The sequence below is a fragment of the Ochotona curzoniae genome, unplaced genomic scaffold (assembly GCF_017591425.1).
Source record: "Ochotona curzoniae isolate NIBS_2020 unplaced genomic scaffold, NIBS_Ocur_1.0 contig_1071, whole genome shotgun sequence".
Lineage (NCBI taxonomy): Eukaryota > Metazoa > Chordata > Mammalia > Lagomorpha > Ochotonidae > Ochotona > Ochotona curzoniae.
The window spans coordinates 21,955,907-21,970,165 of NW_024464939.1; the positions used below are offsets into that span (position 1 = coordinate 21,955,907).

Sequence of the window (14,259 nt, forward strand, 5' to 3'; positions counted from 1 at the left end):
AAGGCTTAAATATAGGGAATATTGTGAATGGAAAATATTCTGGGGAAATAGCTGTCATAATATTGCTTACATAATGGAGGAGAGATATTTGAAAAGGGAAAAAAAAATGCGTGAGTAGATTCTTGTCAGCGTTCCCAACAATTCTTATATTATTTAGTCAGATACTTAATGAACTGCTGTGTGTTTCATGTATTCCTAGTGCTGGGCATATGGCACTGAACCAAGCATGCTTTCATGGAAATTCTACTGGAATGGTGATATAGCTTGTGTGTGTGAGAGTGTGTGTGTGTATGCTTTCATACGTATATAAAAACAGATTGTATTGTGAAGAAAACATTTTGAGGCCTAAAGGGAGAGGGACAAGGGCTGTCAGGAAAGGACTTTCTTGAGTTAAAGTTTGAACAGGCAAGTGACAAAAGTAAGGGTTACAAAAGTAAGAGCCTTTTTGATTCCTGGATGAAACAAATGGTGAACAGTAAGATAGATGTGTGCCTGGTGTATTTCAGATACAAGAATGGCCGAGAATGGAAAGGGAGTGTTGGGAGAGGAGGGCATACTTGGGATTTTATTCTGCATAGAAGCCACTGTAAAGGTTTTTTTTTTTTTTTTTTTTTGGTTGATTGTTCTAATATGAGAGCCAACAAAGTAGAGAGAGATCCGACCTCCCTTTACCCGTCTGCTGCCTCAGGTTCATTCCCCCAAATTCTCTGCCCTCAGACAGACCGAAGTTGGGAGCCAGAAATTCAGTCCAAGTTTCCCACATGAGTGTCAGGAACCCAGGGATTTAGACCAGCATCGCTACCTCCAGGAAACTGCATTAACAGCAAGCTGGTTTGTAAGCTAGAGCCAGGAATTTAACTCAGCATCCTGGTATGGAGGTATCTTTACTGCTAGGCCAGAGACCTACCATGCTTTACTGGAAAGGTTTTTGTTTTAAGATTTGTTTATTTTTGTTGGAAAGGCAGAAGATTTACAGGGAGAAGGAAAGCCAGAGAGGGATAGATTTCTATCCACTGATTCACTCCTCAAAAGATCACAACAGCCAGAGCTGAGCTGATGAGGAACCAGGAGGAGCTCCTGTCAGGTCTCCCCTGTGGGTGCAGGGTTCCAAGGCTTATGGATCATCCTCTGCTGCTTTCTCAGGCCTTAAGCAAGGGGCTGGACGGGGATTGGAGCAATCAGGTGCAACAGGTGCCCATATGGGATGCTGGCACTTGCAGGTGGAAGATTAGTCAATTGAACCATCTCAATTGGAAAAAGTTTTGAATGGGGAAAAATCTAGCATATTTTACATTTTTAGCCGTTTTCCAGAGATGATGGAGACTTGTATGCAAATTTCTGTTTTATAACCCACCCAGTTTATGCTCGTTGGGTTAAGACAGCACTAGGAAGTAAGTGAAGCTTCCGTTTATCCTTTATCAATCTAGTTGGGTTTATTTGAGCTCTCATTTGAGTACAGTATACCACAAATATGTTTATATAATCAGATACTATCTTGAGTTCACTTCCATTTCATCAAAGTTATTCTGAAGCTTTAGTGTGTGTTAATTTGAAAGAAGCCCTGGAAAATAAAATGGATCTGAAACCCAATTATTTAAAAATTTGTGGTCTGTTTTTGATTGTTTTGCTTAGGTTTAGACTTGTTATAACTGGATTGGTCTGTGTGGCCTATAGGCCAATGCTCTCTTGTCATTTAGAAAATTTTCTGAAAAACAGTCTTAAAATATCCAATACTACATTATCACCACTGGCAAATATTTCAAGTTTTAAAAAATACTTTTTTTTTTTAAAAGCAATCAGTCAATATTTCATCCACTGGTTCATTCCCTAAATGCCTGGAGCAGTCAAGGGGCTAAATTAGGCTCCTAACTCAATCCTGTTTTCCTGCATGGTGCAAGGACCCGAGTACTGCAGTGTGCTGCTTACTGGTGTGTGTATTAGCAGGAAGCTAGACCCGGAAGCAGAGCTGGGGCTCAAACCCAAACACTCTGAAGTGGGATCCTCGAGTTCAAAGGAAGCAGCAGCCTAACTACCCAGCCAAACTCAGGTCCTTCTTTCTTAGAATCTAAAAATGGATGTGGTGGAACTTTGATTAGCTGTTTGACAACCCCCTCCCTACTCAGAACTTGGCTATGAAATGAAATAATGAAAAGATAAGTAGCCAAAGTAGATAGCGTAGAGGCCCAACTACTTTAAACAGAGGTAAATCCCTGGGGCCTTTATTCGATTCCAACAGATTACAGTTTAATTTTTTCTTTTAATAAAAAAATCCCTTTTACTCAGAACATTTTGAAAAGTGAAAAATCTCCCATGACATCGTTAACTGGGGATAACCACTGTTATTATTTTTTTTTAAACCCAGCTATTAAAGTTTAATTTATGTGTCATAGAATTTGCTCATTTTAAATATTACTGTGTTGTATAGCCATAACCATAATGCAGTTTTAGAACATTCCTGTCAAGTAGGGGCCTAGATGCCTGCCTTGTTTTTCCCTCTGGTTATAGGCATCCACTCTCTAAGTTTCTAGAGTTGTGGTTTTGGGTCATTCAAATAAAATGCAGTCATATAGGGTTATCTTTTATGTTTCCTTTCATTGACTTAGTATGTTTTGTAATTCATTCATGTAGCATGAAGTCAATGAATCCGATTCCATTGTTAGGATAATTCAGGTTAACTATCCTAATCAAATGCTTAGAACCAAATGCACATTAGCAGGGAGCTGGATTAGAAGTGGGAGCAGCCGGGACCTCAACTGGCACACATGTCATACCCACTTGAGATGTCAATGCCACAGGAGGTACTTTTAAGTGCTATACCACAGCGCCGGCCCCTTCTATCCCTGTCTTAAAGCTTTAATCCTCATTGTTTTAGGAAATAGTTAAAATGTATTTCCAGTTTCTAATTTTCTTTTGCAGTTCAAAAAACACGCTTAATTTCACTATGCAAAATTCTGGCTTCCTTAAGTAAATGTGGGTTTTCAGCAGCATTTGTCACTATTATAATTACTTTTGTTTCCCTGGTATTTTTTTTTTTATTGTTATTTAGTTTGCTTGAAAGAGAGACAAAGAGAATTTCATCTCTGCTGGTTGACTCTTCAAGTGATATCAGTGGCCTGAGCTAGGCTGATCTGAAGCAGGGAGGAAAAATTTTTGGGTTTCCCAGATGAGTGCCAGGGCCCAAGGACTTGAGCCATCCTCTGCTACTTTCCCAGCCCATAAGCAGGGAGCTGGATCATAAGTAGCACAGCTGAGACTCGAACCAGTGCCTATATAGGGCGTTAGCACCTGCAGGTGGAGAATTAATTTATGATGCTACCAGACTAGCTCACCTGTGTTTCCTTTTTTTTTTTTTCCAGTTCTTTTTTTATTTTGACAATCTTTACATAGTTAATTAGGGTAAAAAGGGTCAAGGGCTACAGGAAAGTGGGTAAGACTATTATTTCCGTATTGTTACCTTCATGTATCTGAGGTAAAGGAGGATATTGACGGAGAAGCCCCACCCTGTTTCCCACCCACTTCACGTCCCGCATATGGGGTATGTTCTGAGATATTCGCTCAAGTGGTTTCAATAGTTCACCAGTTATGAATTGCTGCCAGTCTCGCCTCTTCAAACTCGATGAGGTCGTTGAAAAATCCACTGATTGACATTGTCCATCATAGCGTCTCTATTTGCCTGGTATTTTGCTACCAACCTATAGGTTGATTAAGTTGTTCCATCTTCTGTCCTTTCATGGTTAGGGTTCTGAGTCTGGCATTTCAATTGGGGAGATCGCCAAAGAAACTTCATCTGAGGTGTTCCCACGCCAGATTCTTGCATGCACCAGCAAGCACAGGGCCCAGCACAGTCCATCACCCAGTCAGCTGGTGGTTGCAATTGCTGGGTGGGTTCTGTTTTCAGTCCCACCTTCCCTAAGTTTCCTTGATTTGAATGAAAAGTGTCCCTAAGAACTGTTGGTTGGGGCCCAGGATCCCATATGGGCTCATTCCTATCCCAGCTACTCCACTTTCCATCTGGCTCCCTGCTGATAGCCTAGAATAACAGTAGAGAATGACCCTGCCTTAGGAGACCTTAAGGAAGTTCCTGGCTCCTGGCTTGAGATTGAGTCAGTGTTCACAGGAATGTTTGTTTTTCTTCAATTTTCTTCCATTTTAATTGTTATTTTTATCCTGATTTTTTTTTTTTTACCATTAAAGAAAACCAATGTTTCAGTTCTACTTTTTTAACATTATTTTCCTCTCCTTTCTTTTATATTATTTACTCTCCTTCCTTTTAAAATCCACAATGTATATCAGCATGGATAAGTGAAAATATTCTTGGATAATAGTTGTTTTAAAATAATTGAAGTGGGCCTGGCACGGTGGCCTGGTGGCTGAAGTCCTTGCTTTGCATGCCATGGATCCCATATGGGCACAAGTTCATGTCCTGGTGGTCCCTCTTCCCATCTGGCTCCCTACTTGTGGCCTGGGAAGGCAGTCGAGGACGGCCCAAAGCCTTGGGACCCTGCACCCACATGGGAGACCTGGAAGAAGGTCCTGGCTCCTGGCTTTGGATCATCCTAGTGACCATTGAGGCCACTAGGGGAGTGAATCAGAGGATAGATCTTCCCATCTCTCCTCCTCTCTGTATATCTGACTTTCCAGTAAAAAATAATAAAAGAATAACTTAAGCAGTTTAAATATAACCAGAGGATAGTTTGAGGTACAGATTAACACCTAGCCAGCAACCCCTCAGGTGACCTCCCATGTGACCACTAAATTGTGGAGGTAGAGGGGAATACACTGCGTTGTAGAATAATAGATTGATGGTAAAATAGGGTTAAACTCCAGAAGGAGTAAGAAAAAGTTTGAAACATATAAGAGGGAAAGGACAGTGAACATGAATCTACGTGATCTCCATGGAAAGCCCAGGATAGTTGGCTATTACGGAATTAATCTTGAAAAATCTTGAGTCTGCATAATTTGCTAGAGCTGGATGCTAACATTTTCTGCTATGTAGAACTTGTTTGTCACAATTTTTCTCTCTCTTTCCTTTGAGTCGCAATATTCTTCCTGGTAGTAGATGATTTCCTGAACCCAGGAAACTATCATTTGTGCCCTTTCTCTTATAACATGATTATACTTACTTAGTCTTGAGTAGATGAACTTTAGCCTTCCTTTTCATCCATCAGGAAATTTCTAAAAATTTTTCTCTCATATTATACCAGTTCAAAATTTATTTGCCTTTATTACTGCATAGTTTTAAATGCTGATAAACTGCTAATACTAAACTTATTAGCTAATCATACATTGGTGCTGTCCTTAGTTTTCTGGAGAGTGTTTTAGTTCCTTTAACACCAAAATGACTTTTGCCCCAGTGAGAGAATAAGAAATTTGACTGAAGTAATGGCATAGATTAGCATAATTTTCGAGCCTGAGACATTACACAAAATGGAAGGACTGGAATATGCTTGAGAAAGTCTCTCAAAACAAAATGTAAGCGAAAGGGGGTCGACGTAATGGCTTGAGTGGCTCATCTTCCACCTACAAGCGCCAGCATCTGTTATGGGCACTGGTTTGTATTCCAGCTGCTCTGCTTCTCATCTAGCTCCTTGTTAAGGCCTAGGAAGGCAGCAGAGGATAACCGAAAGCCTTGGGGCCCTGCACCTGCCTGGGACACCCAGAAGAAGCTTCTGGCTCCTGGCTTTGGATTGGCTCAACTCTGGCCGTTGCAGCCATTTGAAGAGTGAATCAGCGGATGAAAGATCTGTCTCTCTCTGTAAATCTGCCTTTCCAATAAAAGTAAGTAGATCTCAAAAAATAATAAAGCATAAAAGTAACATGAAGTTCAGAAGAGGACTTCCTAGAGATGACCAGTTTATTTGAGAAGGATGAGTAAGTTTATCCAGGAAAAGATGGGTGGGAACAGCACTTGGGAAATGAGGAGAATGAGTAAAAGACAAAATGGAAAAGGTGCAGATTGGTGAGGTGAGGGAATATTACAAAACAACATTCTTTGCACCTAGAAATGTATTATTTAAAAGGTATAGAAATAATAATAACTTGTTGATATGCATTATCCCCACATACAGAAGTTATTCATTACCTATTTTTTTTTAATAAGATAAATCAGTATTTTGCCAACATGACTTTTTGAGACAATGTAATGTTTTGTATATTCAGGTTTGTTATTAAAAACAGTATAAAAGCCAGTGTAAAGTTAAACAATTGAAAGACTTCACTGTTTTATTTAACAAGTATTTATTGAACACATTCACTTTGGTCTATAATTGTATTAAATACTAGGAAAGCTAGGGAACATTTATATGTGATCTCTGTCTTCAAGGAGCTTGTTATTCCTAGGAGGAAGATAGGTTTTTTGATAGGGACATTTTAAGTGATAAGTTTTGTTTTTTAAAGATTTATTTTTTATTTTTATTGGAAAGGCAGATATACAGAGGAGAGACAGAGGGGAAGATCTTCCGTCCGATGATTCACTCCCCAAGTGAGCTGCAACGGCTGGGGCTGTGCCAATCTGAAGCCGGGAACCAGAAACAACTTCTGGGTCGCCCACACGGGTGCAGGGTCCCAAAACTTGGGGCTGTCCTCGACTGCCTTCCCAGGCCACAAGCAGGGAGCTGGATGGGAAGCAGAGCTGCCGGGATTAGAACCGGCACCCATATGGGATCCCGGGCGTGCAAGGTGAGGACCTTAACCACTGTGCCACTGCGCCGGGCCCAAGTGATAAGTTTTATAACAGTCATATATTGAGTTAGTGAAAACTCAGTTGAAGAAAGATGAATTCTTTCCAGAAACAGAGGTGATAATCTGCGCTCATGTGGCAGGAACAGCTTTTTAAAAAAAAGGTATTTTTAAAGATTTTCATTGTTTCTATTGGAAAGGTAGATTCACAGAGAGAAGTAGAGACAGAAAGATCCTCCATCAGCTGGTTCACTCCCCAAGTGGCAGCAATGGCTGGGCCTGAGCCGATCTGAAGTCAGGAGCTTCTTCTGAGTCTCCCACGTGGGTGTAGGGTTCCAAGGTTTTACACCATCCTCTACTGCTTTTCTATGCCATAAGCAGGGAGCTGGAAGTGACGTGGAACAACCAGGGCATGAATTGGAACCCATAAGGGATCCCAGCACATGTAAGGTAAAGATTTAGCCACTGAGTCATCACACCAGATCCTGAAAAATACTTTAAAATTTATTTTTATTTTGAAAGGCAGAATTAACAGGGAGAAGAAGAAAGATAAGGTCTTCTGTGTACTGGTTGACTCTCCAAATGGACAAAAAGGCTGGAACTGAGCTGATCTCAAATCAGGAGCCAGAAACTTCCTCTGGGTCTCCTATGTGGGTGCAGAGGACTTGGACCATCCTCCTCTGCCTTCTCAGGGTTAGCCTGCCTTCTGAGGTTAGCCTGTTGTACCACCGCATCAGCCCCAGTGACAGCTTTATAAAAGAATCATCCTAAGTTTTTGCCTGTGAAGATCCCTGATGAGTTTGTTTAGAGAACATTATAGGCAGAGCTAATAGTTTGAACATAGAGGTATGAAAAAGTTTGCCCTTAGGAAACGTTGGAAAGTTCATTATGACTATGGATATAGTTTGGGTAAGAAAAGAACCTGATCATTGAAAACCTTTTTTTTCTGTGTTAAGAAGCTTAGATCTGTTTTTCTTAGAAAAAGTAGGGTGCAAACAAAACAGCGGAAAATCTGACAATCCGAAAAACAGTTTGTTTGGATTCAAATCTGCAGGGGGAAACTCGTATTAGTAAAGTCGCTAAATCCCAGATTTGAAGAAGTGAGGCACTGAAGGTGGATTCTTATTCATTGGGACTTCCTAATGGGTTATGGGGAAAGAGAAGGCATTGAGGGTGAATGTGAGGTCTCTAGGAAGCTGAGTTTGGACTCTTGCATCTCCACAAAGAATGAAAGTACAAAAAAAAAAAAAAAGCAGGATACACAGTTGATACAAAATGGAGAAAGAAAAGAGATTGTGTTAATTGAGTTTGAGATACATGTGAGTAATGTAAGTAAACATTTAGTTGATGATAGTTTATAACATGGCAAAGCTTGGGATAATGATCTGAGCTATAGATGGGTGTTTTCAACATAATTGGTGGACTTGGATCCTTTTAAAGCAAAAGGGATATATATATATTTACCTGGTAATTTGCTTTCATTACTTTCTTCAGGAAACTCATATGTATGCATCTGTTCCCGATTTTGGGCTAAGTGTGAAGACTATATGGATGTAAAGAATCTTTGCAGTTTAGGAGCAGATTGAGGGGGATGAATACCTACAATACTTTCACTGTGTAAAGTGTTGTGATAGTAACAAACAGACGATGTTATGAGACTAGGGGAAAAAGATGTCTTGGAGTGGAAGTGCTAAAGATGACTTCTTGAGAATGACACTGTGTGTCCCAGAATGTTTTAACCAGGGAAAGATGGGTGGGAAAAGTGGGGACAGGAACATCATTGGCTAAGATATAAATAACTGAGAAAATGTTGGCATTGAAGTCTTGCATATACAGCAGGGATAATAAGAGATGAGTTCATACTAAGTGTCAGATGATGACCAGCATGAATGCAAAACCTCAGATATTGTTATATGGAGAAGAAATACATGGCTGAAGGAGACTTGGGGACATATCGGCTTGGCAGATTGGTGATGGGGTGGAATTGAAGCAGAGGACACAATCTAACCTTAGAGATACAGCAGTTCTTGTCAGAGGATCTGTAGTATTCTGTTGTTCTTGGAGAAGCATGCAAGAAACAACATTTGTAGAGAGATGAGTGATAGAGAAGGGTCAGATCACAGAGGATCTTTTGTGGTATGCTGAAGTACTTGAACTTTATCCTAGCAAAGATAACTTTGACACTTACATAAATGTCAGATTGGACCCCACAGGCCTAATGAGGGATGAAGACCTTACCTAAGGAAGCTATTGGAAAAGGATGGAGGCATCAAATTTAACAATTTTTTTCTAAGTTTTACATTGATTATGTACCATAGTCACTCATGAATTTTCTTAAAGATGTTGCCAGTCCCTTGAACTTGAAATAGGCAAAGGCATCTTATTTTGCTTCTTTAATTTTGTTTTTTACATTAATATGTAGTAAAATTGACTGAATTTTCTTGATTCCCAACTCTATGAATTTTAGCAGAATATTTTTAACCTTCACCATAATCAGGAAGCTGAAGGGATCTAGCACTGTAGAAAACTCCTTTGTCTTGTCTGTGTAGTCATATCCTTCTCATGTACCTAAACCTGGCAGCTGCTGGACTGTTCTGTTACTGTGGATTTATCCTTTTTAAGAATGTCCTGTGATAGAATTATTTACACATTTTTGAGGCTTCCTATCAATATTAGTGTGTTTCTTTTTAGTGCTATGCAATATTCCATTATAAGGAAATAGTACGATTTGTTTATCCATCTCTTATTGTAACACTTGAATTCTGTTCTTTTGGTAGTGTGATTGGAGCCGCTGTGAATTTTCTTTCTTTCTTTTTTTTTTTTTAAAGATTTATTTATTTGTGTTGGAAAGTCAGATATACAGAGAGGAGGAGAGACAGAGAAGAACCGTCCGATGATTCATTCCCCAAGTGACCGCAAAGGCTGGTGCTGTGCCAATCTGAAGCCAGGAACTTCCTCCAGGTATCCCATGTGGGTGCAGGTTTTGGGCCATGCTCAACTGTCTTCCCAGGCCACAAACAGGGAGCCAGATGGGAAGTGGAGCTGCCGGGATTAAAACCTGTTCTCATATGGAATCCTGGAGCATTCAAAGTAAGAACTTTAGCTGCTAGGCCACTGCACCCAGCCCGTGAATTTTCTTTTACAGAGTTTGACATGAACTTTTAAGTTTTCATTTCTAAAGGATAGCTCCTGTTGAGTTAAGGATGCTGGTCATATGCTAAGTGTATGCTTAACTTTCAAACTGTTTTTCAAGGTGGCTGGTCATTTCACATTCCTACCAGCAATATTGTGAGTTCAAGTTGTTCTACATCCTCATCAACTCTTGGTGGTGTCAATTTAAAAAAAGTCATTTTTACAAGTATTTATTTGGTTGGAAGTCAGTTGCAAGGAGAGATGGGTGAAGGGAGTGGAGAGAATGAGACTGTATCAATATCTTCCATCTACTGGTTTGCTCCCTTGAAAGCCTCAGTGGCCTGAACTTGGTCAGGTCCAAAGCCAGGAGCCTGGAACTCCCTCCGAGTTTCCCACATGGGTGGCATGGCCCTAAGTAGTGGGACTGTCTTCTGCTGTCTTAGGTGCATTAGTGGGGAGCTGGGTCAGAAGTGGAGCATTTGTGCCTTGAACTGGTATGCAGGTGGGATGTTAGTATTTGATGTGGCTGTTTAACATGCTGTGTCACAGTGCTAACCCAAGTATTCTGAAATTTTAACTATTTTGATAAATGTTTGATTATAATGCCATTTTGTGGTTTTCATTTGATTTGCCTTAATGCCTAAAATGTTGAACATTTTTTCTGTTTATTTGCCATGTGTATGCTCTCTTTGATACATTTGAATACATTTGAGTCCATTTGCCTGTTATAAAATTTAATTCTTTTTTTATTACTGTTGAGATTTGTTTTTTAAAGATTTATTTATTTGAAATTCGAGTTACAGAGGGAGGCGCAGGGAGAGAAAACACTTTCCATCCCTGGGTCCACCCCCAACCCCCCACCCCCACCCCACCATGGCTACAAGAGAAAGAGAACAGTTTACTTATTTGTTTTTAAAAAGATTTATTTATTTTGTTGAAAAGTCAGATTCACAGAGAGGAGAGACAGAAAGATACTCCCTTTGCTGGTTCACTCCCCAAGTGGCCTCAGCAGCTAGAGCTGAGCTGATCCAAAGCCAGGAGCGAGAAGCTTCCCTTAGGTCTTGAATCACATGGGTGCAGGGTCCCAGGGCTTTAGGTCATCCTCTACTGTTTTCCCAGGCCACAAGCAGTGAGCTGGATGGGAAGTGGAGCAGCTGGAAACATGAACCAGCGCCCACATGAGATCCCAGCTGATGCAAGAAGATTTTAGCCATTAGGCCTTTACGCTGGTGGCTAGAGAACACCTTCTATCCCTGGGTTCACTCCCCAAGTGGTCACAGTAGCTGGGGCTTGATCACCCAGCGCCAGGAGTGTCTTCTTGAGTCTTTCATGTGGGTGGTAGAATCCAAAGCACTTGGATCATCATTAGCTGCCTTCCCAGCCCGATAGCAGTGAGCTGAGTCCAAAGTGGAGTAGCTAGGCCATGAACTTGTGCCAATATGGGATGGAGGCATTGCAGGCTATGCCATAAAACTGACTGCTGCTTTTGAATTTTAAGTGTTTGTAAAGTATGTGTTCTTTGCTCTGGCATTGTGTCCCAGCTAGTTAGGCCAATACCTGAAGCAGTACCAGCACCCATATGGTTATGGATTTGAGCCTCAACTGCTCTTGCTTCAGGTTTGGCTCCCTGCTTTTGTGTATGGAAAGGCAGCAGATGATGGCTCTTGCACCCATTGTGGGTTTCTGGCTCTTGGCCTTATCCTGAGAAATCTTTCTTTAAAAATCTTAAATGTGGGCCCAGTGGCGTGGCCTGGTGGTTAAAGTCTTCACCTTGAACATGCTGGGATCCCATATGGGTGCCGGTTCTAATCCCGGCAGCTCCACTTCCCATCCAGCTCCCTGCTTGTGGCCTGGGAAAGCAGTCAAGGACAGCCCAAAGCCTTGGGACTCTGCACCCGTGTAGGAGACCTGGAGGAAGTTCCTGGTTCCTGGCTTCGGATCAGAACAGCATTGGCCGTTGTGCTCACTTGGGGAGCGAATCGTCGGGCGGAGGATCTTTCTCTCTGTTTCTCCTCCTCTATGTATATCTAACTTTGCAATAAAAATAAATAAATCTTTAAAAAAATCTTAAATGTTTCTTTAAAGTACATGTTCCTTGTAAAAGCCCTTTGTCAGATACAGGATTGCAGATATTTAGGATAGTTTGCTGTTTTGTTCCCTTCTATAAGGACCAAGGGTTTCATTTTTGTGGAGCGTGCTTGGTGTTATGTAAGAACTCTGCCTGATGCAAGGTTAAAAATATTTCTTACATTTTCTTCTAGAAGCTTTATACTCTTATATTTTGGTGTGGAAATAATTTGAGTTGATTTCTATATCAAGTGGGAGCTTTATATTGACTTGTTCTTGTGCTTTTTTTCCTTACAAATATCTATTTTCAACACTGTTGAAGAGGTGATTCTTTGTTTTTTGTTTGTTGGGTTGGTTTTTGTTGTTGTTGTTGTTATGTTTACACTGTTGTCAAAAATTAACCAGCTCTACCTCTGGAAATCTATATCAAAGCTTTATTCCACAGGCCAGCATTGTGGTAGGGCTGGTAAAGCTGTCTTCTGCATCACCAGCATCCCATACAGGCACTGGCCTGTGTCTTGGCTGCTCTAATTTCAGTCCATCTTCCTGCTAATGGCCTGGGAGAGCAGCCTAAGATGGTCCAAGTGTTTGGGTCTTTCTTACCCATGTGGGAATTCCAGATGAAGCTCCTGGCTTTGGCCTGAGCCAGCACTGGCTATTGTGAGCATCTGGGTGCTTGAGCCAAGTGATAGAAGATACCTCGTGTGTCTTCTTTCTGTATCTTTTCAAATAAAAGACTGTTCCGACTTCCGCGCTGGTGAGCCGCCAGCTGGGGGAGGGGGGCGGAGAGGAGGGGAGTAAGCAGCAATCCGCTACCCAACTCTAGGCAGGTGGAGTAAACCTGGGGATTTCCCCATGTGCTTGGTCTTGGGTGAGGTGAGGAGACAGGAGAGACACAATTCAGCATACAACCCTGGTGTGCTGGTAGATCAGGCCTGGAGAACTTCAGTGGGTCTGGATCTTGGGTGTGTGGAAGGTTAAGACACCAGACCAGCACATGTGCCAAGAGCATGTGACTCTGGTGCATGGGCAGAGATCCGGGTCAGTACATCACCCCCTGGGCTTCCAGGGGTTGGGCTGGAGAACTCTTGCAATTTTGGGCCCAAGAATTGTGGATTAATTAGGGAAATGAGCAAGGTAATATGGGGCATGGAGGACCACCATGGGAGTATCTTGGAGATGAGAAGTGATTCCTGAGGGACACCCAACAACAGGGCCACTGAACTTGCAGGTAAGCGAGGGGTCTGAAACTTGGGGGTTTGGAGAGGGAGAGACTGGAAGACCTTTATGGATCAGACCAATGCACAGCCCACATGGGACACCTGGGCTGACCTTATTAGCATGGACCATTGCTGATCACCACACTCCAGCCCACTTAAAGTTAAGGCTGGGTATCTATCTGGCAGGGCTAGATCCCAGCACCTAACAGTGAATATCAGAACATGGGATGTGCCACATAAGGCTGGACCATAACACCAACCAGCACACAAGAGAACCAGATCTGGGAATATCTGGGCCTAACCCTTTGAAAATACAAGTCCTGCTGGTTAGCTTTAGAGTTGGGGTAGTGATGGGCTGAGTTAGGGGTGACCGTGGAACCCACCAACACTCACAGGTACTGGGGCTAGGAACAGGCTGGGCAGGTCCAAACTGCAACATTCACCAGTTCATACAAAGGCTGGAATGGAGGGGGCAGGCTGTGCCAGGTTAGGGCCTAACACCCACTGGCATGTGTGAGATTTCGGTCTGAATGGGCCTAGAAGGGGAACTTTGGAAACTCCCCTAATGGATCATAGCTCCCGCTAGTGAGCACGTGGCCCAGGCCTGGGTGTTGGGCAGGCTGGGCAAGGTAGCTCCACCCATTGGCAAGTGTGAGGGTTGGTATTGGAAGGGAGCAGGCAGGCAGGGCAGAGTAAACCTGAGCACACTGGCAAGCGCAGAAACCAGGCTGGAGTGCGGGTCATGCCTGGCTAGGGTTTCACAGCTACTGGTTTACATTAGCCAGGGATAGGAGCAGACTGAGCAGGGCCAGGTTACAGCACCCACCAGTGAGTTGGGATTGGGGACCAACTGGGTCAGGTCAGGCCAGGTTACAGCACCAGAAGGCGAAGGCCAAGACAGGTGAGAGGCTATGCCAGACTGGGTCAGAGCAACCACTGGCATGCGTGAAATTTATGGCTAGAAACAGGCATGGTTGCTGAACTAAAGGGATGGATGTCCTGACTGGGTTGTGATTTCTTACTGGTGGGTGCAAGGGCTGGAGTTGGGGCTGTGGTCTAATCTGGACATGGATGTGATCTCCCTTGATATGGGTGAGGATTGAGTCTGGGATGTACCAGCCTGTGCTAACCTTCAGCACCCCCTGGTGCTCATGAGAACCAG

The 14,259-nt window shown here is 42.5% G+C and overlaps 1 protein-coding gene across 2 annotated transcripts in view; it reads left to right on the top strand.

Annotated features, from left to right (window-relative positions):
* The window catches only part of ARFGEF1 (ADP ribosylation factor guanine nucleotide exchange factor 1), a 120,812-nt gene that overhangs the window by 5,648 nt on the left and 100,905 nt on the right, over positions 1-14,259 (top strand). The gene's annotated exons all lie outside the window — the stretch shown is intronic.